Source organism: Lissotriton vulgaris, chromosome 1_1 (assembly GCF_964263255.1).
Source record: "Lissotriton vulgaris chromosome 1_1, aLisVul1.2, whole genome shotgun sequence".
NCBI classification, from domain to species: Eukaryota; Metazoa; Chordata; class Amphibia; order Caudata; family Salamandridae; genus Lissotriton; species Lissotriton vulgaris.
Window position 1 is genome coordinate 1,324,797,493 of NC_141685.1, and position 26,384 is coordinate 1,324,823,876.

Here is a 26,384-nt window from a genome sequence, read left to right on the forward strand (position 1 = left end):
CCCCACCACCACCCTCCTCGCCTGGACCCCGATCAGCACCGAAGACACCATCCGCACGATGAACTCCATCCACTCCGGATCACCGACCGACCCCTGCCCTCACCACGTCTTCAACAAGGCCGACGCTGTCATCGCACCCCACCTGCGAGACATCATCAACACCTCCTTCGACACCGCCACCTTCCCTGAGAGCTGGAAGCACGCCGAACTCAGCGCTCTACTCAAGAAACCAACAGCGGACCCCACCGAACTCAAGAACTACCGCCCCATCTCGCTCCTCCCGTTTCCAGCCAAAGTCATCGAGAAGACCGTCAACAAGCAGATGGCCGCCTTCCTCGAGACTAATGGATCCCTCGACCCCTCACAGTCCGGCTTCCGAGCCAATCACAGCACCGAGACCGCCCTCATCGCCGCCACCGATGACATCCGAGCCCTGATGGACAACGGAGAAACAGCGGCCATCATCCTCCTAGACCTCTCCGCGGCATTCGACACTGTCTGCCACCGCACCCTAGTACAGCGCCTCAGCAACATCGGAATCCAGGACAAGGCGCTGGAATGGATCATCTCCTTCCTCGACGGAAGAACACAGAGAGTCCGCCTACCACCGTACAAGTCAGAGGCCTCCGAAGTCATCTGCGGCGTCCCTCAAGGATCATCTCTGAGCCCCACCCTCTTCAACGTCTACATGAGCCCCCTCGCGGCCATCGCACGCAAACACAACCTCAGCATAATCTCCTACGCCGACGACACCCAGCTGATCCTCTCCCTGACCAACGACCCCGCCTCCGCCAGAGCCAACCTGCACGAAGGGATGAAAGAGGTAGCCGAGTGGAAGACGACCAGCCGCCTGAAACTAAACTCTGACAAGACGGAGGTCCTCATCCTGGGCTCTTCACCCTCCGCCTGGGACGACTCCTGGTGGCCTCCCGCCCTGGGCACCGCACCCAAACCGACAGACCATGCACGCAACCTGGGCTTCATCCTGGACTCCTCCCTCTCCATGACCAGGCAAGTCAACAACGTCTCCTCGGCGTGCTTCAACATCCTACGCATGCTACGGAAGATCTTCTGGTGGATCCCCACCGAGACCAGGAAGACCGTCACCCAGGCCCTCGTCACCAGCCGACTGGACTACGGCAACGCCCTCTACGCCGGTACCACCGCCAAGCTCCAGAAGAGACTCCAGCGGATCCAGAACGCCTCAGCCAGACTCATCCTCGACATCCCACGAACCAGCCACATCTCCGGACATCTGAGAGACCTTCACTGGCTCCCCGTCAACAAAAGAATCACCTTCCGCCTCCTCACCCACGCACACAAAGCCCTACACGACCAAGGCCCGAGCTACCTCAACAGCCGGATCAACTTCTACGCTCCCAAACGCCACCTCCGATCAGCCAACCACGCCCTCGCCGTCGTCCCCCGCATCCGAAGAGCGACTACAGGAGGCAGGTCCTTCTCCTACCTGGCCGCCAAGACCTGGAACTCCCTCCCTCCCGACCTGCGCCTGACCCAAGACCACCTCTCCTTCAGGAAGAAGCTGAAGACCTGGCTGTTCGAGCAGTAGCGGCACCTTCCCCCCCCCCCCCAGCGCCTTGAGACCCTACGGGTATGTAGCGCGCTCTATAAGTGTCATTGATTGATTGATTGATCTGTCAGAGGGAGAACTGGTCATAATGCGATACCATCTCCCAGGGTGGAAGGTCTGCACATCGTTTGAGAGAGAGGTAGGCAAACAGGTGAGCATCCAAGGAACTTTGATCGCTGTCCAGCAGGGCCACACTACTGCAGCATGCAACGTGTCCTGGTTGAAATGGGTAAAGTCTCTGACAGGGGACATGGAAGAGCCAGGAGGAGGAAGATGTCGCTCTGAGGAGGCAGTGCCAGACCAATACCCTGGGAACACCCCTGCACTCATGTGCCTGCTGGATCAGCGTCACTGTCAGGTGGGCACCCCTGACAGGCAGTTGTCTGGGGTGCCCACCTGACAATTACGCTGATCCTCGGATCTAGACATTCAATGTGTGTGTGTCCAGTTAAATTAAGAAGCACTAGGCCGCAGCAAAGCCAATTGCCACCACACACCCTGCCCAGCCTTCAGCTTGCACTGGGGCTACCTATGTTATATATTTGTGTGTGCACGCGAGTGTGCGTGTGGGTGAGTATGTGATAAGCTTGCACTGGTGCTACCTATGTTCTATATGTGTTAATGTGTATGTGCACGTGTGTGGGTGAAGCTTGCACTAATGTGCATGTGTGTGTCAGTAGCTTTGCTCATTGGCTGTCCCTCAGTTAGTGAAGCAACTTACTATTCGTGCAGTACTTGATAGATTTGTGAATACACCTTCAACTACTGCTGTCTGTCCTGTCCTAAGTGTGCATGAAGCTTGCATTGCTGTCTATCCTGCATCTGTGGTGAGGAAGATACCACTGGTGTGGATCCCCCCAGGGGAAGCATCACTGCTGCTGTCCATTGTTTAGAAGTGTTATGTGTGTGGGACACTTGCACTAAGCTGCATCTGTGGTACCTACTCGTAGTTCACAAAAACCTGCACCTCTGCTCTCTGTGTTCTACGTACCTGTTCGGCATTGCTGAAAATGTAAAAACTGTATTTCAGGAAAACACACATTAGGGGTACATATATGAAAGTCGGAGGTGGCAGATTCACGAGGGAAGAAGTCATAAGGAACTATTAAATGACAGTATATGCATTATTTCTTGACAATAGTAAATCCAAAGAAATTGTCAGCGTGAAAAATGTGATAGGAAAGCTATCCTGTCTTACTTAATTGGTCACAAACTCGATTTTAAGGAATCTTTAGGAGCTTATTCAGTGATCTATGTCACAGTGTACAATAATAGTACCATAACTCAGGTGGTTCAAGCACTTGCTGTGGAGATATGTGTGTGAATCTAGGGTTTTTATGTTTGAATCATTAAATAGAAGATTCGTGTGTCTGTTACAGGCAAGTGCATGTAATGTGTGGATCAGAGATTTCTACTATATGTAAGCTAAAATGTTTGTGTTACAGAGCTCCTCATTTAGTCTTCACACCACAAACTACAGCTGGGTATAACTAAATCAGGGAGTAGGCATCGCTGCAATAAGTAGAATGTAATCTGCGAAACATAATTTTGAATCTTTGTAAGTTTTAACTTAAGCTTTCATTTTAGTTTGATAGCATAGGTTTAGTTGGTTAATAATAAATAGTTATTATTATGTGTCAAAAGCATTCACTTCATATTGTTAATTACACAGATGGTGGATAGTGTAGGGACATGCACAGACAGGCATGTCTTATATTACCACAAAGCACACATTCTTACTAATGCAGAGAGGCTGATTGAAAACTACTTTTACATTTCATCTCTTGTGAAGTGACACCTGAGTGCATCTCTGTTTGTTGGTGATTTGCAGGCAAGGCTACAGCTGGGCTGCTACGTTAGTCCCCTTCCGTTCCCATCAGGGCACCTAAGGTGGACAAAGGAAATTAGAGGGTGTGTGCAAATTGAGCCATTCACTCCCAGGCTGCGCTGGAAGGAAAAAAACGTCTTTCTCCCTGCATATACAACAATCATTGGCACAGCCATTAGGTCTCGCCTTTGAGACCTTATGTGTTTAGGCAACATTTTTGGCTATGTTGTGATATAGCGGCATGGATTAGCAAATATAGCGGCACAAAAATGAAAATTTAGCGGCACAAATATGGAAATTTAGCGGCAATTTAGCGGCATTTTATTTGGCAATTTTTCCTACAACAAACACAGATATCTTCGTTTTTTTAGTTATTTAACAACATGAAGCTATGTATGTATAATAATGTAAGCATTCCTCCATAGAAATACTCTTGATTGTGGGTTTAAGTAATTCCCTTTTCCTACAGCTTGACAGTTACACAAAATGAATGTCCACAATGTAGTGGTAAAGCTCTGGTTTAGGGCTTACTTTTTGTTAAAACCTCCTGAACTCCTACTTGCACATATTGGGAATTTTTGGAAGACGAAAAATGACAGAATTAACTGCACAATATGCGTTTTTTTCAAGAAATTATTTTTTTACATTTTCTGTTTTTGGGATTATCAACTTTGACTATTATTTTGCTCTTCCCTTTGGTGTATTTTGCCTGCCAAAGAAAGCACAAATCCACCGGCTCCCAGAGGTTCATCTGTCCATGCTTGCCCACTCCAAGCTGTTGCTGCATACTGCCAGTGAAGAAAAAGTTTGGTGCAGTCACTAAGAAACCTTCGGTTTGAGCTAGTGTTTGTGTCTGCAGAGGTCATTCTTTCAACCTGCTCTATTCTGGCCACGAGGATATGGTTTAAAAAAACGCATTGCTTATGTGGAGTAAAGTCTTTTCTTCATTATGCGTGCCAGAAAGAATGCTCACTGGAATTTTTATGTTTTAGCCTGGGGCTTTCTGGACAGTCGAGACGGGCCGGGCAGATGGTAGACGTGCAAAAAAAGATCACGTTTGCCTCATTTCTTTGCCAAGAATGTAAAACATACTAGTTTGTAAAATTCAGTATAATCAAGGAAGAAAGATACAGACCGAAGCAGACAGTGAGGAGATAAAAAGACAGCCAGGTAGGCAGCTAGAGACAAATCTAGACACAGATAGACCGCCAAAGATAGATGTCGCTATTTAAAAAAAAAAAAGCCCGTGTTAGCATTGGCTGCACATGTTGTATTCCCGCCAGACCTTCCTCACACAGGTCAGCGAACAATCGCCCTTTCTTTCCCATATCGATTCTCGGCTCCAGGGGAGAGGGCCGGGCCTCGCTCCAGTCACCGGGAGGGTCTCCGGCGGGGAGCCAGAGGCGGGAGGGGCACTTCAAAGCCCGTCACAGTGAGCTGCTAATGCCCCATTAAGCCGGGAAAGTGATTCTTTAGTGCTTCTGTGTCCTTCCCGCCCGCCCCAATAAACAAAGTAAGTGCCAGACCCCCCAGGATATAGCGAAAAATGCCACGATTTCTACAAAAGTGCAGATTTCGCGGGCACTTTTGCAAAAATCGCGGCATTTTTACAAAAGTGCCGATTTTGCGGCAAATTGCGAAATCGCGATATCCTGGAGGGTCTGATTGTGGCTGCTGTGCATTATGTTGAAAAGTTATAATAAAAATTGTTAAAGCATTTTTGTTACCTTTATAGAAACGAAGATGATATAATATATAACCGAAAAACCTTATTAAAAAAAGATTTTAAATAAAAAATGTCTTCTATTTTTTTTTGCACTTACATGTGGCGTGTAATTATGTGGCACTTAGTGATAATATTTGGAGTGTATGCTGTATTGAATGTAGTGTATTTATGTAGCATATAATTATGTGGCACTGAGTAGCATTGTTTGGAGTGTATGTTGTATTGAGTGTAGTGTAATTATGTTGTATATAATTACGTGGCACAAAGTGGTATTGTGCGGAGTGTATGTTATATTTAGTAGTGTTTAATTATGTGGTGTGTAATTATGTGGCATTTAGTGGTCTTTGGAGTGTATGTTGCATTGAGTGCAGTCTAATTATGTAGCATTTAATTATGTGGCAGTGTGTGATCTTTTGAGGTGTGTATTGATGGTGCATTCACTAGAGTGTAAGTATGCAACGTGTAATTATATGGCACTAGTGGTATTATGTGGCTGCACCGGTGATGAGTTTGGGAGCAGTGAGGTGCTGTGTTACAAAATAACTTATTGCAAGAGCAGCTGCAGAGCAAGGGCAGGACCTGGCCCACTTAAAGCTCTGCCGCCAGTTCATGAATTTAGCCACTTTACCCTCTATGGACTGGGGTTGAAAAGACTGAAGGTATCTGCTGTTCACTGCTGGCCACAAAATGACTAAAACATAATCCACCCACAAGTCCTGGAAAATGCCTACTATGGTTTCTTTTTCACTTCTTGGGTCTAAATGCTTAGGAGAATGCTGTAATGTAGTTCACCCTGAGAGAGCTCTGACCCCCATCACTCCTGAACATGCCCCCTCATCTCCTGAGCCAGAATGAATAACCGCTAGCAGAGACCTCTCGGGTGGACTGTATATACAAAAATACACAAAGTGTAAACTGCACTTCTGTACACCACACTTCTCAACATCACAATATGAACCACAATTTCCACTAAACACAATTACACACCTTGGCGGACAACAAGCATGAAATGAAAACATTTAACACACAGTTTTAAAACAAAAACTACACACTGTAGGCAATGTATCACGTCACCTGTGTGGCTACCGCTCCTGCGTACTGTACAGGGGAAGCAGGCACCAGCCCTATTGAATTGTAACTAGATGTGGTGTGTGGGATCAGTCAGTGGTTGCTAGCACAGCAAGTATGAACATTCAACAACAGGGGTCGCCAATTCCTCATCATCAAACAGAATCTGTAAATTATCGACACTCAAAATAAACCGCTTCTCCCTCCCTCAGGAGTCCTCACAGTTCTACAGAAAAAAAAGCAAGCGCAGAAATAAAGTACCTATCACTGCTTTAAAAGGGCCGGTACTCACCGGTACGGAGTACCGGCACATCTTAGATTTATCACTCTGAGTACCGGCACTTCGCTACTGCTGTGGAGAGTACCTGTACTCATGAAAAGTAAGGCTCATTGGCTGAGAGTGCTAACGCGAATGAGTGGAACGTGTCTCTGGCAGCCTAGGTGCCACTTCTGTAGCCCGGCTCTGAACCCCAGCTGAGCTATTCAGCAGGGTTCATTTGAATAATGTCTGGTGCTCACCATCACGCTGTGCTTGACAGTGCAGGGTCCGTTCAGGCCCCGGTTCTGTCAATCATATTCACACTATCCTGTGCGTTTGCACAAACACAGGAATCATGTTAGTGCCCTGGCAGTGGCAATCAGGCTACGGTCAGTCCGGCCCTGGTGGCAATAAAAAAGCCATGGTAGGTGAACAGAAAATATGGCTTTCATCTACCTTAGTCTTTTGTGTGTCTGCTTATGTTTGTGTATATACCTATTTTTGTAAGAAAAAAGTAAGAGAGAGAGAATACAGACACTCTCAGGACGTATTTTAAAGAAAATGGGTGGCACTTTGTTTGTACATATCTGCTCGGCGACAAAGATTCATTAATAACGTAAAAGGGAGGGAGGGTAGGTGAGTGAGTGGATGAGTGAGTGGATGGTTGAGTGGATGGATGGATAAGTGAGCAAGGGTGGATGTATAGATGGTTGGATGAATAGATGGATGGATGAGTGAAAGCTTGCATGGGTGAAAGAGGGTGGATGATTAGGTAAAAGGGCAGATTATGGGTGGGTAAGTGAAAGATTGGATGGATGATTGAAAGGTCGGGAGGATGGATGAAAGGGTGTATGATGGATGAGTGAAAGGAGGGATTGAGTTAAAGGGTGGATGAAATAAAGGAGTGAAAGGGTTGATGGATGGATGAGCGAAAGGATTGATGGATGAGGGAAAGGGTGGATTAAGAGATGGATGAGTGAAAGAATGAATGGATAGGTTTAGAAATGGATAGGGTTGGATATGAAGGGTGGATAGATGGAATGGTGAAAAACTGAATGATTGATGAAAGATGGTAAAGACATTAGAATGTAAAGGTTAAATGGTGGACATCAGCAGGTGTATGGTAGAATGAAAGGATGAATGGATAGATCGATGGAAGAGACAATAGATATCTTCTGGGGAGGGTCATGATGAGTTGCTTCATTTGCTTGGTGCCAAAAGAGCTTTGGTGCGATGTGGGGGTATTTTCAGTTTCTTCCTACTCGCGTGCTCAAACATATATAGTATTGTGCCAAACCGCAATTAACAATATGACATTAAGATGGTGCAACTATTGCAAAAAAAGGAAATGTTAACATATTACTGCATTTTTCTTTCATTTTGTGTAATGAGTTAACCTGCTTCGCTTATATAAACACATTTCTCATGTGTTTTGGTATGTGCTGCAACTAATATAAAAGTTGTTAAGTATCATCATGTCTTGCCCTTAGCTCCGCCCCCTAGCCCCGCCCCTTCACTGCACCTCTAGCTCATTTTAATGAGTACCTGCACATTTTTTTCCAACTTAAAGCACTGGTACCTATCAACGCTGATTATGCAAAACATTAGCCAATCACAATTATAAACCTTCAGAAAGGCCCCAGCAGGGTCTGTGAACTAGCTAACCGTAAAGAAACAGCCATCCTGAGAATCAGACACATGCTGCCGTTTATAAATAGTATTCAGACATGACAAAGCATACGGGTTCTTAATGGCCACTCGAAATATATGTTGCATGCTGTCATTTTGAGCCCATACTTAAAACTACAGGTCCCAGAATGCAAATTGTTCTTGGATAAAAACCAGAATAGACTAAAGTTGCGACCGACTTGGAGAGAAAGGAAAAAATTGCGGATATACACCCACCGCCTTACTAGTTTCAACAATTCGAGATAACTGAGCAATATGTTATTAGAAGCAGCTTAAAGTGTCTTTTTGGGTCAAAAACAGACATTTCTTTCATTTACAGTGCTCTAACCCAAATACTCCCAAGTGCCCAACAAGAACACAAAATGTGTGGAAAGTGTGCCAATGTAGTCCAACGAAGAGAGTGCACACCATGCAGGTGCTTATCTGCATGTATAAAGCTATAAGCGTACATAGGTATACAGGGACATATGCACCGGCATTGAGGCACAAAACCTCATAGGTACAGGGACACTTTGTAGGACCAAATGCACACAGGTGGGGGAACTTATGTGCATATGTACATGAAACTTTGTACGAGTTCATATGTTCTGTATGGGTACATATGCACATCGCACAGTAAGTATGCACAGGTACGTGGCCACAGAATTGCACAATAGAAAGTATACTAGCGCAAATTCATAGACATGTCTGCTCATATGTACAGGCACATGGGACAGCAAAAATACATAGCGGTACATAGGCATGTCACTCTATAGATGTTAGTCCCTAGGTCACATGTACAGGAAAACAGACACCGAATGGGGCATTACCATAAATACATATGTACGTGATTTAAATGCACAGACGCTCCAGTACTTAGGTGCATGCGTAGTATTACATAGGCGCGGGTGAGCTCACTTACACTTGGTTCAAATGTATAGATGCTCAAGTACTTATGTGCATTCGTATATGTGCATAGATGCGGGGGTGACGATGCCCGCGTACAGGTACACGTGATTTAAATGCACATATGTTCTGGTACTTATGTGCATACATACAGGTACATAGGAACGGGTTGCAGTGCTCATGCAGAGCTACATTTGCACAAGGTTCAGAAATACATGTAAATGTACACATGCACTTAAAGACCTAGGCGGGTAAGGTGCGTATGTACAGATATATGGGTGCTGGTAGAGGGGTCCAGTAGCTGAGGTACATAGGTACAGGTGCATATGTACCTAAGCGCATATGTGTATGTACTTACAGAGAGGGCCTTTCCTGGACTAGAGCGCCCTGGTCGGAAAGCAGTGTGGCACCCTTGCTGCTGCTGGTTAATTAACTGAAGCAGCTGGGGGCAGCTTTTCGTGGTCCCAAGCAGTCCTTGGCTCATTATTTTAGAGGAGTGACTGACTTCTCACATGCATATATTAACTCCTCCTCCAACTCACCCGGATCACCCAGATTAGCTCAATCGATATAAAGCCCAGGCGCGAGGAGAGGGGGTGTTGTTGCTGTTTGGCAGCAAGGGGTAAGAAGACGGCTGATGGGATGTTAAAAGCGCGGCATGGGGCACGATAAAATGATTAGAAGCATTTTAATATGAGTAATTGGAATCAACTGACCATGACGCTGCTGTTTCCAGGCACCTAAAGCCGACAGAGCCACACACCTCTCTAAATATTGGCTCCCTGGGCCTTGGCCCGCTCGCCCATTTAAACAAGATAAACAGCGCTGATAACCATCTGTTTTCAATCAGATAATTGGAAACAATTGGCGCTGCTGCTCACTCCTGAGCACCCTAGGCCAGGGTACAGAGAAGGCGGAATATGCACTCGCCTTGGACCAATTGTTTGCTGTCTTTCTTAGAAATACGCATGCAAAGGCCAATTGTGGGAGAAAAAAAACACACACACAAGCGTGTGTTCAGGGTTTAAAAGCCCTTACTAAATGCCTCGCAGTGCAGCGCATGCGTGGTGGCTCAGGCGAGACCTAAAATGGGAGCGTGTGATAACCCTGCCATCTTCTGGCTTATTGCCCTAATGGACGTGGAAGGCAAATGTTTCGCTAAAATATTTAAAAAGGAGTAAGAAGAGTGGTCCAGCACTAAGGCCCCTACTCCCATCACCCAATCCGGTTTTAGGCATGGGTATGGAACTGAGGACAACCTAATGATACTCTCCTCACTGATTAAAACCGCAAATAGCAAAAGTCCCCACCGTTATATGTTGCCTCAATAGACTTTAAAACCGCATATGATAGAGTGGATAGCGGTAGATTATGTGCAGAAGCTGTCGAGCTGGGGCATAGTGGAAGACATTTCAAGTGCTATCATAAGCCTATGTATGTATACTTGGGTAAAAGAGAAAGTTGCATCCAACAGAGTTACTTCCCACAGAATTTAGACCACCACTGGAGTAAAACAAGTCTGCATCCATTGCAGTTTAACCTATATCTGGCTGACATCAATAAAGCATTGGGAGTTGCAGGTGCAGTACCTCCGAAGTTTGCAGCTCTTCATATACAATGCCTCCAGTATGCAGATGATACCTTATTATTGGATCATGCTGCGTTGAGGCTGCATGATCATTGACAACCCTAGCCTATTACTTTGCAGACATCATGGCCTGTGGACTCAGAAACAAACAATTAACATTTTTTTTTTAAATATCGTAATAGAACAAAGTACTAGTCAAAAATATCTAGTCATTTATTTTAATAACTGTAGTTCTCATGTCACACATTTAAATCACCTTAAAGTTTCTGCTCTGTCAATGACGAGTTTTAATAAACTGGCTTTTAAAATGAGCGGGCTTGACCTTACGGGCATCTGCAAAGTAATTAAATGCTAAATTTATGCCTACTCTTTCGTATGCAAAAACAACAGTTCATGGACAGAATGCAGAACAATGTCATATATTCACCCCAGTACAGAGATCTGGGCCTAAATCCATAGTTTTTTTGCACTCCACACCACCCCAGTTCAGACATGGCCATATGCAAAGCAGCCTTGACCCTGTGCCTCATGGGAACAGTCCAGCCCGAACTGCCAAGCCATGTCTTTCCTGGACCGGAATCAAGCATCCTAGGACCGGTTTCTGGCTATCAGCCATCGTCAGCCAGGATAGCTTGACTCCAGTGGTGTGGAGAGCATGGGACTCACGTCTGAGCATACCCATCCCACTCGGGGTGACAAAATGCAAAACAACAGTTGGACAGAATGCAGAACAATGTCATACATTCACCCCAGTACAGAGGGCTTGGCCTAAATCCATCGTTTTTTTGCACTCCACACCACCCCAGTTCAGATATGGCCATATGCAAATCAGCCTTGACCCTGTGTCTCATGGGAACAGTCCAGCCCGAACTGCCAAGCCATGTCTTTCCTGGACCGGAATCAAGCATCCTAGGACCGGTTTCTGGCTATCAGCCGTCTTCAGCCAGGATAGCTTGACTCCAGTGGTGTGGAGAGCATGGGACTCACGTCTGAGTATACCCCTTCCACTCAGGGTGACAAAATGCAAAACAACAGTTGATGGACAGAATGCAGAACAATGTCATACATTCACCCCAGTAAAGAGATCTGGGCCTAAATCCATTGTTTTTTTGCATTCCACACCACCCCAGTTCAGACATGGCCATATGCAAATCAGCCTTGACCCTGTGCCACATGGGAACAGTGCAGCCCAAACTGCCAAGCCATGTCGTTGCTGGACCGGAATCAAGCATCCTAGGACTGGTTTCTGGCTATCAGCCGTCTTCAGCCAGGATAGCTTGACTCCAGTGGTGTGGAGAGCATGGGACTCCCGTCTGAGCATACCCATCTCACTCGGGGTGACAAATGCAAAAACAACAGTTGATGGACAGAATACAGAACAATGTCATACATTCACCCCAGTACAGAGATCTGGGCCTAAATCCATCGTTTTTTTGCATTCCACACCACCCAAGTTCAGACATGGCCATATGCAAATCAGCCTTGACCCTGTGCCTCATGGGAACAGTCCAGCCCGAACTGCCAAGCCATGTCGTTCCTGGACCGGAATCAAGCATCCTAGGACCGGTTTCTGGCTATCAGCCGTCTTCAGCCAGGATAGCTTGACTCCCGTGGTGTGGAGAGCATGGGACTCACGTCTGAGCATACCCATCCCACTCGGCGTGACAAATGCAAAAACAAGAGTTGATGGACAGAATGCAGAACAATGTCATACATTCACCCCAGTACAGAGATCTGGGCCTAAATCCATCGTTTTTTTGCACTCCACACCACCCCAGTTCAGACATGGCCATATGCAAAATCAGCCTTGACCCTGTGGGTTCAAGGCTGATTTGAGGCCGGACCTGATTTCTGGCTGATAAATAGCTGCCGGAATCTGGCTAGTTCCCACTCTATTCTGGTGCCACAGCTCAGTGTACATTGTTACTGCCCATTACCCATGTTGCACTGTGTATGTATGTGTGTGATTCTATGACTTTGGGTGTTTTGGGGGAAGCCAGCAATGCCAATTGTGCATCATCTGTTGCGTGTTAAGGAAGCAATGCACGCCACATGCTCTCCCAGGTGCATGCGTCCTTGTTGTTTCTAAACTTGCACTACTGCTGTAGTTGCTGTTTGTGGAAATCTTCCCCTGCTGCCATGCTGCATGTGTTCTGTGAGTGAGAGAAGCATACATGGCTGTATCGGGGAACCAAAGGTCCGGTGCTTTCCATGTGAAAGGGAAATTTGCATTGGTGGAGCCCATTATGTATCTCATTTACAGATGACAGAAAAGCTTGTCCTGCTGTTATTTTTGCACCTGTTTTGGGGTTGGAGGAAGCAAGCATGCTAATGCTGTACCTCTTCTATAAGAAGAAGCTTGCACTACTCCTGCCCGCCCTATACCTCTTGTATGGGCGAATGGGACGCTTCTGTTATGAACCAGTTTTGTGTGTCTGAGGGAATCATGCAGTGTACCAGCTGCACCTGCTCACTGTCTGGGGGGGAGAATCTACTGCTGGTTCGTCTTTTGTGCGTTTAATGCATACATGCAGACCCTTGCGATTCAGGTGGGACACACACTACCGATTTCAAGGCTAGTCTCCCACCTCCCGATTCCTGAATGCAAAAAACCTGATTCCTTGAGGGGCTTCAGATGGCAGGGGCTGGGCTTGTGTGACTCGGATTATGCACTGCCAGAAACCTGCGCCTGCAAGCAAGTGCACAACATTTGAGTGATGCTTTCTCTGCCTCCGATAATAGTTTCGATTTCTCTGCTCCTGACAGGTATGGAAAAAACGTATATTTGAATTTCTGATTTCTGTTCCCACAGCAGCACACTTGCAAGACCCATATACGCGGATTGACCCGATGCAGGCCTTAATAGAAGTCAATAGGAGAAATGCATTCTCCTGATCATTTTTTTAATATCTCCTACTTTCCTCTCCCAAAATGTTGCCATATATGTTAATGGAAGCTTGCACTGCCTGTTCATAAAGTAAAATGGGCAGATCTTGTTTCCAGCATTCTTGGCAGCATTAGGTGCGGCCTGACTGTGCTGGCACAAGTACCCACATGTTCGCCTGCCAGGGATTTATTATGATGTTTACCCAGGGGTGACAATGGATTGATGTGTGAGGTGTGCTTAATGATTCATTCAGATAAGGGAAGATGCGTGGGTTTTTCCTTCTGCCTCACCACAGAAAATAACAATAAGTGATTTGAAGGACCAATCACTCCCATAAATGGGCTTCCTCTGCTCCTCTGTCACATTCCAATGATAGCCTCCAATTCTCACATTCTGAACAACGCAGGTTTCCTATGGGTCCTCCTAATGGAATGGAACAGGCTTACCCCAACCATAATAGTAAAGGCCTAATCCAAGTGTAAGTTCATTTCGATATGCACGATTAATGAAAATCATGGCAAACATTCACAATAAGAAGAGCACCCGGAATTTAAAAAACATTATCATGCAGATTACTAAAGATACCATTGACCAGTAAAAAAGAATGCACAATCGCATGATTTAATAATATATTTTAAAAAAAGTCGCAGCAAAAAACCCCATTCATAATAGCAGCAGCTTGAGATAACATGACATAGCATAACGTGTATTTGTAAAGCGCATATTCATTTACCCAAGGGTATCTTGACGCTGAATAACATATTTTTATTGATATTCAACTCTATGGTACTCATTTTATCGACCTCAGAAGAATGAAAGGCTGAGTGCGCCGAGATTTGAACCTGTGACCATGAGGTCGAACACAGGCCCCTACAGTGGATGCATTGATCCACTTAGCCGGCAGAGCAGGCTGAGATCATGTATCAAACAGTTTATAAAATAATAGGATAAAATGCACACTGACACATGATTAACAATATAGCAGCAAACACCCTATCCATGATAGCTGTCACGGGAGATCACAGGAAAGCTTGGACAAATGCTCAGTAAACGTGCACGGGCTAAATGGAACATACAGAAGCGTGAGAACCCTTTGCCTATATATACTACAATTAAAGTGCAAGACGTGAAAGTTCCAGCTAACAGTTTGGTCCCGGTCCATCCGGAAGGGGACCATGCCCAGCATGGAGGCATGGGCTTTGCTCTTAAGGTGTGACATTTTTTAGCATTGACGAGGCAATTGTCATAAACGTAAGGCATCTTGCCATCAGTTGACATACGTCACCTTTCAAACATTCAATTACTGAAGTTTTGGAGACCCTTAGGCTCAAGTGCTTGAAAACTGGAAGAAGATAATATCGTCTAGGTGAACATAGAAAAGCGCACAAGCATAAAACGTGTTAAAGTGTCTCCTGCATATAAGCACAGCCCCTACATATAACGAGGTGCCAGTCAGACAGCCATACGTGTATGCTTAGAGTGGAAGTAAGCCAAACCTCAGGAGAAATTAGATGGGAACTTTATTGTACAGTTTACAGGAAGTGATAAGTACGCCGGACGAGATAGTGGTTCATATAGAGGAATTTTCAGGTCAGCATATTTCTTGATGTTGATAGAGCTTAAGTCCTCATGAGCTGGAAAGAGTCTCCCTTGCTTCAACAGTGTTTTTGTCATATGTTTTGGGAGCAAAGTGGTCTTCAAAGGTCTCTGGCAACCAGATTGTCTGGATGCCTAGATAAACTTGTAGTTGTCAGATTGTGGATCCGGTGTAATATCCCACAGGAAATTTTTTAACGACCCCTGCTCAGCTAACGCAAACTTGTAGCACATGGATATGGGTGAGCAATGTATAGTTTTATTGAACCAGGTTGAACCCCAAACTGACCTGAGCTTGTGTGGAACATGCTGGTAGCTTGAATAGGCACCTGTAACATTGCCATTGAGCCCGGTCTAGCCAACCTGTAAGATAATTTAGGCAAGCAAATACTCTGTATACCAATGTGGGCATTAGTTTGCTTTGCTTAGTTTGCTCTCAGTGACTTTGCAGATTGCTGTCAAGTCTGCCCTCCAACAACAATGGTATTAGTGAACAAAGAGGCAAGTCATTAGTCCTGTAAACCCTATATGTGGCCTAGATTCTATTAAGAGAGGGAGCAACTTTATAGTCTACTAAATCAAATATAAGAGGTGCTTGTACAGTGAACATCCTGATCTCAAGTTTTTCAAAGTGTGCTCATATGTGATAATAAAGAAAAAGTAAGCTGTGTGAAATAAAATATTAGACTCGGATCACACAAGTTGGACAAGTGGCGAAGCCGGTATTGATTCTAGGTTGTCAGATTTCACAATTTGAAATTCAGCCATACGATGTCTCCTTCTAGTTCAAAGGTTACTGTTTTTCCTTGACTCACTACAACAAAAATCTACACAGAGAAAGCAGATCTGACGACTCAGGGCCACCAGACCCAACTACCAAGCCAAAAATTTACTTATTTGCAGTATGTTACACCCCAAACATCCCACCCTCCTGTGGTGCACCCCTGGTATAAGACCATATGTCTATACGTCACCACAACACATACATTCTCTACACATCCAAATTACTGCCAAAATTCAAACCAACCACGTGTTAGTGCCTAAAGACAACATTACTGAAGAATGTTTTCCCTCAAGAATACCTCTCCGCATACGGCGTCTAACTCAGGTACCATCCTAGTATTGGCTGTGAGTGATCTACACTCACAAAATTAACATTACTGCAAATAACTAGTTAGAGGACTATCACGGCCATATAAAGTACTGTCATAATCCTATTGTGCATATGGATTCCATTGTAGTGTATATCCATGTACCGATGAAGCATCACCTAACATAAGCCATAGGCACGCAAATAAAAATCATTTGACATATATTAAATAACCATTATTCATCAGTTCAGACATAAGTGTACTGCAGTACGATGCTTTCTATGGGCACTCACTTTTTACATGGGTTCCTGATATTTTTATATCCAAATACTGGAATGAAAAAATATCCTGCAGAGAATCAAAAGAACCTATCAGAATGGTCCAAATTTCCTTATAAAGGAATATAGATTTCAGAGTACAATAGTGTCACATATTTTGAAGAACATTATTGTAACAAATGGCTGAAGGAACCAATCCTGTTATCCTAAAACAAGCATAATATGCTCAGTGCAAAAGACATCTTGAAGGTAAGCGTGTCACTGCATCCTCTATTGCAGGCCTAACCTCTTATATCCATTGGTAGAAATGTATAATAACATTCTGACCTCATAAGGTGTATAAGGAATTGCGGTGGGTGGGTGAGGAGTTTGAACCCTGTTAGAAATTGGGTTGTAGGTTGACTGTGGTATGAGCCCTTGTCAAGCAGCAACCATAAACCTAGTTAATGTAAGAAGTAGGCAAATCCACAATTAACCTGTGCTTAACCTCTGGTAGGTTGGCACAGAGCAGTCAGGTTCAACCCTGAGAAGCAATGTGTAAAGTATTTGTGCAATGCTTTGAACCGTAAAACACCACACAAAAAGATTCCACACCATGTTAGAAATATAGAGCTTAATTTAATAAATTAAACAAGACCAAAGTGCCAAAAACCTTGAATTATGAATTTCTAAAGAATAAACTACAAAATTGCACTTAGAAGCAATAATTGCTCGCTATGGATATCTGATTACGTAGGACTGGGACAAAGTCAGGGGTTCAAGCTGACCACAATGGGGCGAAGGCAGGATGCAGGACCCACTGAGGTCCACTGAACAAAAGTACTTTGATCCCGGTTGAGTCTATGACGAGGGTGCGGGGTGTGGACGAGGCAATGTGTCAGTGCCGATCCACACAGCGGTGGCGATGCACTTGTCCTGATCTGCGCAGGAGCAGTGATGTGATGGCTCCAATGAGTAAGGTGCTGAAATACGGATGTTCAGCATCATTGACTGGTATGCACCTTGAGATGGGAAGTGCATCTCTCACTGGCGGTTCTGAAGGCAATTCATCAGGTCCGATCCATGCAGCAGAGGCGATGTGCCAGTTCTGATCCATGGAACCGGGGTGATACTCCGGTTCTGATCCATGCAACGGGGTGATGTACTGGTTCTGATCCACCCAACAGGAGCGATGTGCCGGTTCTGATATACGCAACAGCAATGATGCACCGGTTTGACAGAAGATAGGTAGGTTTTGGTGGAGCAAAAACCTAGGCACACTTCAACGGTCTGGGACTGGGGTGGCACCACTTGGCAGGGCACACTCACAGATGGCAGAGTCCAGGTGCAGATGCAGAATGATTGGAAGTCTTGTATGTCCCTGAGACTTCAAGTCAGGAGGCCATCCAGCTAGCCCTTGGAGTCACTGGGTCATGAGATTCAGGGCCAGTCATTTACACCCAGGCAGGAGCACAGCCAGGAGCAGGGCAGGGCAGTACAGCAAGGCAGGAGTCCAGCAAAGCAGCAGTTCAGCAGAGTGGCAGTCCTTCAGCAGCACAGCAGTCCTTTTTGGCAGTCTTCACAGGTCCAGAAGGGTACTAAAGTGGTGGTGCCAAAGGCCCACTACTTATACCCATATATGTGCTTTTGAAGTGGGGGAGACTTCAATGACATGCCTTTGAAGTGCACAGAGTTCCTCTCTTCCTACCCAGGCTGCACATTCACTACAGGGGGTATGCAACCCTTTGTGTGTGGACAGGACTCAGTCTTTTCAGGTGTAAGATTGGCTGGGTCCAGGTACTCCTTCTCATCCTGCCACAATAACCCATCAAGTCACACCTACGCTTCCATTGTGTGTGGTTGACTAGGGGGAATACACAAAGCCCAATTGTCACCCACCCCAGACATGTGATCACAGAGTGATTAGAGGCAAGTAGCAGGCACCAAATGGCTAAAGTAAGAACATTTCAACTTTCTAAAGGTGGCATTTTCAGAATTGCAATTAAAAATCCACCTGCACCATAAGTTTGGATTTTAAATTGTGATTCCAGAGGCATCACACTTGAAAAGTCTATCTCTTCACAATTGGGAATTACACTTATAAAATGTAATAAGGTAATCCCTATGTTATCCTATGGGGGGGAACAGGCCATGCAGTAGTGAATGACAACTTTGGCGCTTTTCACTAACAGAACATGTAAAACTTTAACATACATATACATATCCTGATATTTTAAATACCTTTCACCTAGCCCTCTGGTTTGTCCAGGGCCTACTTTAGAGGTGACATATATGTATAAAAAGGGAAGATTTGGGGCCTGGCAAAAGGTTTATTTTGACAGGTCGACATTTTTAAGGTTCACAGTAGACTTTATGGATGCAAAAAGTAGTTTATTTGTAGCATACAGCCCCTGAGCACAGAGGTCCTTCCTCTCTCAGTAACTGCTGGTCTTCTCTGTGTCCCTTGGATTCTACAATCCAGAATCCAGTGAACATGTCATCCAGCATCATGGTAACTAAGGTACAGTTGCTAAGATACAACATATCTCCCTTCCTAACAAAAATAAAAAACAAAATAAAAAAGAAACTATATACAATGAGATAACTAATGTTGAGAAACAAACACAAATGCACAAGGAAATTTTATAACTTTGTGCAAATATAATTCTTCATCCAAACAGGTTTGGATTGAACACGCTGCACAACTCAGCATTCTTGAGCATTGGATGAATTGGTGTGAGAAGATACAGAACATTGATCTTTTAACCAAGCATCACACTCCAACTCATTGCATTTAGTTACACTGCTTAAATTCCACCACTTTCCATCGCTCAACCATACACTGTTGTCAATGACCTTAGTAACTTGTTTGGGTATGGACCATCTAGATACGCCTGTTCTTTGATTACCATACAGGTGTGTTCGTACCTATTCACCAATGGTAAATTTGTGGGCACAACCTTTAATTCTGTTAATATGTCTGCATGTGTATTTCCCTTGATAATCTTGTACTCTGCACAACAAGTTTTCCCTAGTCACTTTTTCGGAATTGAATTTGCTCATCCAAGCTACACAACCTTTTAGGAGACTAAAAGGAGTTTCTCCAGTAGCCGTATGAGGTGTGTTATGATAACTCCATAACATCTCCTTCACAGCATTTTTGCTTTCATCACCACATGCATTGGCTAACTGTACACACTCTTTTAACACGCCGTTAAACCTTTCCACAAGAACGTTTTCTTTAGGATTGTAAACTGCTGTGGTGAGATGTTTGACTCCTGCTTCCTCCAAGGATCTAGAACATTCATCAGCCACAAATTGTGGTCCATTGTCAGTTAGAATGGAATTTGGATAACCTTCCCTGCAAAACACTTCTTCGTAAAAATCAATCACATTGGACTTAATTTCTCTAAGAAATGCAACTTCCGGCCATTTGGTAAAATAATCCATTACAACTATGGCATATTTATTGTTAATTCCTCTGACATAAAAAGGACCACATATGTTGATTGCAACTTTATCCCACGGTTTGGAAAGCAAAATAGTGGGCAATATAGTGGTTTCATGAGATTTGTGTGATTGATCACTGAACATACATGCTACACAATTACATACACACCTTTCTATTTCCTTGTCCATGTCAGGCAACCAAAAATCGCACCTGGCTCTTCTTTTCATACTCGTCATCCCACTGTGACCTTCATGTAATAGTGTCAACAGTCTGGCACGTAACTCTGAAGGTACTACCAATTTATTCCCTCTTCTAATGATTCAATCTACAAAGGATAATTCGGACCATACCATTCTCTAATCTGTAAATCCTCTTTTTACAAAAGTTAGATTAGTATTTGCAGATAATCTTGTAACTATTTGTTGCAAAACCTCATCCTCAGCTACTGCTCACTTAAATTCTTGCTCACTTACAGCCCCTTTGCAAGATTCCTCTACACTTGCCATAAGCCATTCTTCTTTGTCCTCTTGAAAATCATCCTCACAATGATGCAAAGGCAAACAAGACAGACAATCAGCATTAATATTTTTGTGACCAGGCACATACTTTAACTGAAAATTTTACTCTTGCAGACGATGCAACCATTTAGCTATCCTTGGCGTTGCTTTGGATGCACCCTTGGTAGTAAAAATGTCGATAAGGGGTCTGTGATCAGTTCTAAGTTCAAATGTTGTCCCCCAAATATATGTTTTAAAATGATTGATGCCCCACCAGCATACTAACATTTCTTTTTCGATTACAGAATACGTTGCTTTAGCTCCTTTAAGAGTGCGAGAAACAAAAGCTATGATGCGTTTAATCCCTTCTTTCCTTTGCATGAGTACAGCGCCTAAACCATACGCGCTGGCGTCTACTACTACTATGGATGCATCACAGGGGACAAACGGCTTAAGAGCTACTGCTTTTACGATGTCAGACTTGATTTTTTCAAAAGCACGTTGACATACCTCAGATCATGCAAACAATGTACCCTTTTTCATTAAAAGTCTTAAATCATGCACCTTGCTCACAAAATGCTGAACAAATTTAGTATAATATTCAGTGAGCTCCAGAAAGGAACACAATTGTTCCTTGTTGGAAGGTGCCGTAACTTTTTCAATAGCTTCTAGTAAGTTCATTTTAGGTCTGACTCCATCTTTACATATTGTGTGACCTAAATAATCTATCTGCTTTACACCAAATTTACATGTTTCTGCACACACAGTCAAACCTGCCTCTTGAAATCTGTTTAAAACTTCCTTTAAAATGTCATTATGATTGCTTAAATTATCACCCCACACCAAAACATCGTTTCGAAACACTCTTACGTTAGGAATACCCCTTAAGATACTGCTTGTTAGATTTTGGGGTCCCTAGTTGGCAGAGGTAGGTACCTTTGACCAAATAGGGACCCTTGCTTCCAGGCAGAGTAAGGGGCTACACTCCTAAAATAACCCTTGCTCACTCCCTTGGTAGCTTGGCACGAGCAGGCAGGCTGATCTCAGAGGGAGTGTGTAAAGCATTTGTGAACACATACAGTAATACAGTGACAACACTACAGATGGACACCATACAGGTTGTATTATAAAAATAAGTATTTTTATATAGACTTAACACAAGACCAAATGACAAAAATCCACACGACTGTACTCAAAAATAGTCTCTAAAATGTTATGAAATATCTCAGTTCTAAATGGGACACTTTACTCTCAATGTACCTTGAATGCGTAACGCTAAGAAAACAAAAGGGTTGCAGGTAAGGTGATGCGTCGGTTAGTTACACGCAGGGGAGTGGATGCGTTGGTTCGTTACTGATGCGCAGGGGAGTTGATACTCGCTTCCATACTGTGTGGGGAGGTGATGCGTTGGTTTCTTACTGCTCTCCGTTACGATGCGACAAGATGGCACCTTGATGCGATACTCTTCTCCGGTGCGATGCAACAAAATAGCTTCTTGGTTACGCTGCAACAACGTTGGTGCGATGCGTGTATGCCAGACGCCTATGCCGCGTCTCGATGATCTTTGGAGCTGCAACAGGCCCTGCGAGGCACTTCTCCGGTGATGAGACAGCCACCTCTGTGGCGGTGTCCCGCTTCTCCAGTGATGCGATGATGGCAATGGCAGTGCCTGCTCGCTTCTTCGGCGATGCTACGACAGCTGCGGCGGCGACACGCTTCTTGTTGCTGCATGGCACTTCCAGCTCCCAGCGACACGCTGTCTCTCAGAAGGCCCAGCACAACAGCAGGCACTTCAATTCCCAGCAAGGGAATTCAGGGGGGAGCTGGTTGGTGAAGTCTTGTATCCCTGAGACTTCAGGTAAGAGGCAAGCTCTTGATCAAGCCTTTGAAGATTCTTCTTCATGTTGATAAAAAGCACACTCAGTCCTTTTCTCCTTTCTTTGGCAATGAAGCAATCACTGCAGGCCAACCCCCAAACACACAGCACAGGGGTAGTCTCCTCCTTCAGCTTCCTATTTCTTCTCCTCAGCAAAGGTTCATATTGATTCCCAGAAGTGATCTAAAGATCTTGGGTTTGGGTCCCAATATTTATACTCCTTTTCCATTTGTTCTCTGAAGGCAGGGAGGCCTGTGCCTAGTCCAATCCAGTTCTTGTCAGTCCTGGAGCATTTTGTTGACAAGACTCCTTCTTTCCTTTCACAGTGTAGGCCAGGGACATCAGACACACCACAGGAGGTGGAACCAGCGTTGTGGAAGGAAGACACAGCCCTATTCAGGTCCAAGGTGCAACTCCTCCCTCCCATCTGCATGCAGATATCTCTATTCAGCCCTGTGCTGACTCACCCCATCTCCTGGAATCCCCCAGCCCCTGTCACTCAAACTCCAGCGAGAATACACAACCTAGCAGAGGCAGGCTTGGATAGTTAGGCAAGAAAATACCTACTTTCTAAAAGTGGTATTTTCAAACACAGAATGTTAAAACCAAGTTTACTAAAATCTGTATTTTATCATTCTGATTTCAGGCATACTAAACTCTAATTTCTACGTAGTTCCCTGAGTCAGATCGGATTATAGGATGTTATAATCTAACTGCCCATTCTGGCCTATGGGGAACAGGTAGCCTTGCAATAGTGAAAAACGTAAATGGCTGTAATTCACTATTAGGACATGCCACACACATCAGGGCATGTCCTACCTTTTACCTATAATGCACCCTGGCCTGGGGCCTACCCTAGGGGTGACTAATATGTATAAAAGGAAAGGTTTAGGGACTGGCAAGTGGGTGCACTTGTCCAGTCAACATGGCAGTACCAGACTGCACACAGGCCCTGCAATGGCAGACCTGAGACACACTTTACAAGCTATTCCGGTACGTGGCACAATCAGTGCTGCAAGTCCACCAGCAGCATTGGATTTTCAAGCCCATGGCACACACAGTGCACTGTACTAGGGTCTGACAAGTAACCAATCAAGCCAATCATGGAGTAACTAATCCATACATCAATTTTCTGTAGGGAGCACTTGCACTATGGCACTGAACAGCAGTGGCACAGTGCCCAAAAGCATCTAAAACCAGCAAAAACATAGGATGCAACAGCAAAAAATGGAAGGGAGACCCAAGTCAATGGTGCCAGTTCTAACACTGCTCAGCCTCTGAAAAACCACAGAAACGGATGCTAACCCAAATGGCATACGTAGATATTGACACACACCTTCGGGTGTTATGAAAGAAGTTAGGTGTTTCGAATCGGAGTGCAACTTAACTTGATGACAGGCGTTGGATAGATCTTTGGAGGAAAAATATGTGGCATTCTTTATACTGGCTACCATCTCATTGATGCGTGGTAATGGACAGCGGTCAACCCAGATGTTATGATTTAAATCTCTCAAGTCCACACACATGCGCAACTTGCCGTTGGGTTTGCGTGCCAAAACATTGGGACTAAGCCATTCTGAAGCTTCTATAGGATCTATGACTTTAGCTTCACATAACCTGTTTAATTGTTCTTTGAGTTGAGTGCGCAATACAAATGGCCCATTTCTAACTTGATGGACCACTGGAACACTACCACCTTTTAGAACAATGCGATGTTCAAACTTAACTAAGCATCCCAGTTTGTCACTGAAAAGCTTGGGAAATTTTTCTTGCCAGCTCAAAATTGCACTATCATTAGTCAATAATACTTGGTCTGGGTGGTTCGGATCTAGTATGATGCCTAAGTTCTTTTGTTCTCTCCAACCTAACAACGCTCTCCCCTGCTCCACAACATAAACCTTGCCCTGGGTGGATCTGTCTTTCTATGATAAAAGACACATAAAATATCCTCGTAAGGGCAGTTTAGTACCAAAGTACCCTTCAGGTTCTACATTGGGTGGTGATAACACACATTTTGCTGTGGTTTCCCACATTTACTTATTAATTATAGTTTATGGTGAACACAAATCTGCCCATAATAATGTAATTACATGGTTGAGTGACACATCACATCTGTGACGTTGATAACCTTCGGATATTTCATTAACATTGTCATCACATATTACCATGACTTTAACATCATCGTCATCCTGTTCATCATCATAATAATCATCATTATCGTGTGTTTTTACAACATTAAGATAAAAGTTTCATCATTCACTGCTACCAGTTTTGCACCATCTGGAAAAATTACCTAATTTTTTACATTTGAAGAAGCAGGGAACCTTTAAAAACCAGCAGTGTGTCTAGGACTCCCACACCTGAAGTATATACGTTTGTTTCTAATTGGCTGACCTCTCGCCACAAATGGTTTAGAACGGTTAGAGTTTTTTAATTCATCCACCCCTTTTTTCCCTTGTTTACTATACTAACATTACGAGTATCTGCTTTATCTTCATTTTGTTCATTCTTTAACATAATGGGAGGTATTTTCTATCCTCCGGGCAGTGTCAATGGTTTTTTGTAAAGAAGGATTTTTAAGCTGGAGTAGTCGTTCTTGAATCTTCATATTATTAATTTGATTAATGAATGGATCTCTAATGATCTCTTCATGTAAATCTCTAAATTTGCAAGTGGCAGACAATGTTCTTAAAATTGCGACATACTGTTCTACTCTTTCTCCTATTAAGTGCGCTCTTGAGAAAACTTTGTGTCTTTCCACGACGATACTTGTTTTTTTACTGTAATTTTCCTCTAAAGCTTCTCAAGATTCACCATATTCATCAATAGATGTATCATCAGAACTAGTTTTACTCCCCCCACTTTCAGCTTCTAAAATGGAGGAAGTGGCAAGTAACGGTTTAGGTAAGGTTTTTAGAACCTTCCTACCTTCAACACCTAAATTGTGTTTTAATAATGCAAGTTTTCGTGATGATGTGAAAGTTAGTCCCCCTATGGCCTCAAGGTATGTTTCGAAAGATTCACACCAGTCCTCCCATACCATAGCTGGAAACCCAGATCCTTGTAAAAATTTAGGTAGAGATAACACAGATGATGTGGAATCCATGACTATGTCAATAAATATGCTTGAACTTACTGAACTCAATATTCATTCAATGTTAAAATACAGTATGAACTTAAAATATAACAGTACTATAAATGACAATATGATTATAAGATCAAGAGTGACATCCAGTAATTCGTAACACAACAATTTAAAATAAATTAAAATAAATGAAGTGGTCAACGTTGGCTAATCTCGCTGTGGGAGATAGTTCCAATGAGGCAATCGCGTGGACTGGGTTTAGCTGCTCCGATTTAGAAAGTTCATTCCGGTGCGTTGAAAAGGAAAAAAAAAACATGTTGCACACTTTCTTCAGCGTGATATGGTTTTTATGCCAATATGCAGCAAACGAAATGACGTTGTGAAGATCTCTTTCCAGCGAGTTCAAAAAGACGGCATTAATAGCAGTTGATGATGTAACATGTTGCACGCCTCCTTCTTCAGAGTGATATGGTTTCCATGCCAATATCCAACAAACAAAATGACTAATGCGCTTCCCACGCCGCTCGGCAACGGAATGACACGTTACAGCGCACTACGCACTGAGTGCTTCTTGTAGAGACTTAGGCACGGAGACCTGGAAGATTCTGTCCTGATGCCACAAAACAAAGATTCCTTCAAACAAGATGATGATAGGACCTCGACGATCGTTTGCAGCGAGACGTCACAGGTATCTTATTTTAAAGAATAACAAATGGACAGACCGTTTACTTCTTGTCCATCTCTTGCCAACGAACGCTGCATGGTCCCAAACAGTTGATAGACATACCAAACGTAGATTTCCAACCATTTGGTACAAAACCACGTCAATGGCACAGTGACACGCGCAGTTAGCGCACAATTAATAAATCCAGAAATGTATTCAGCATGTCACAGTCCAATTTAATGGTCACACAGGACCTAAACTCATCTCTTGAAGTAACGTATCAAACTTTACCTCTAGCAGTTCATGCAGGCGTCGCATGTACACCGAACTTGTAGAAAAAAATATG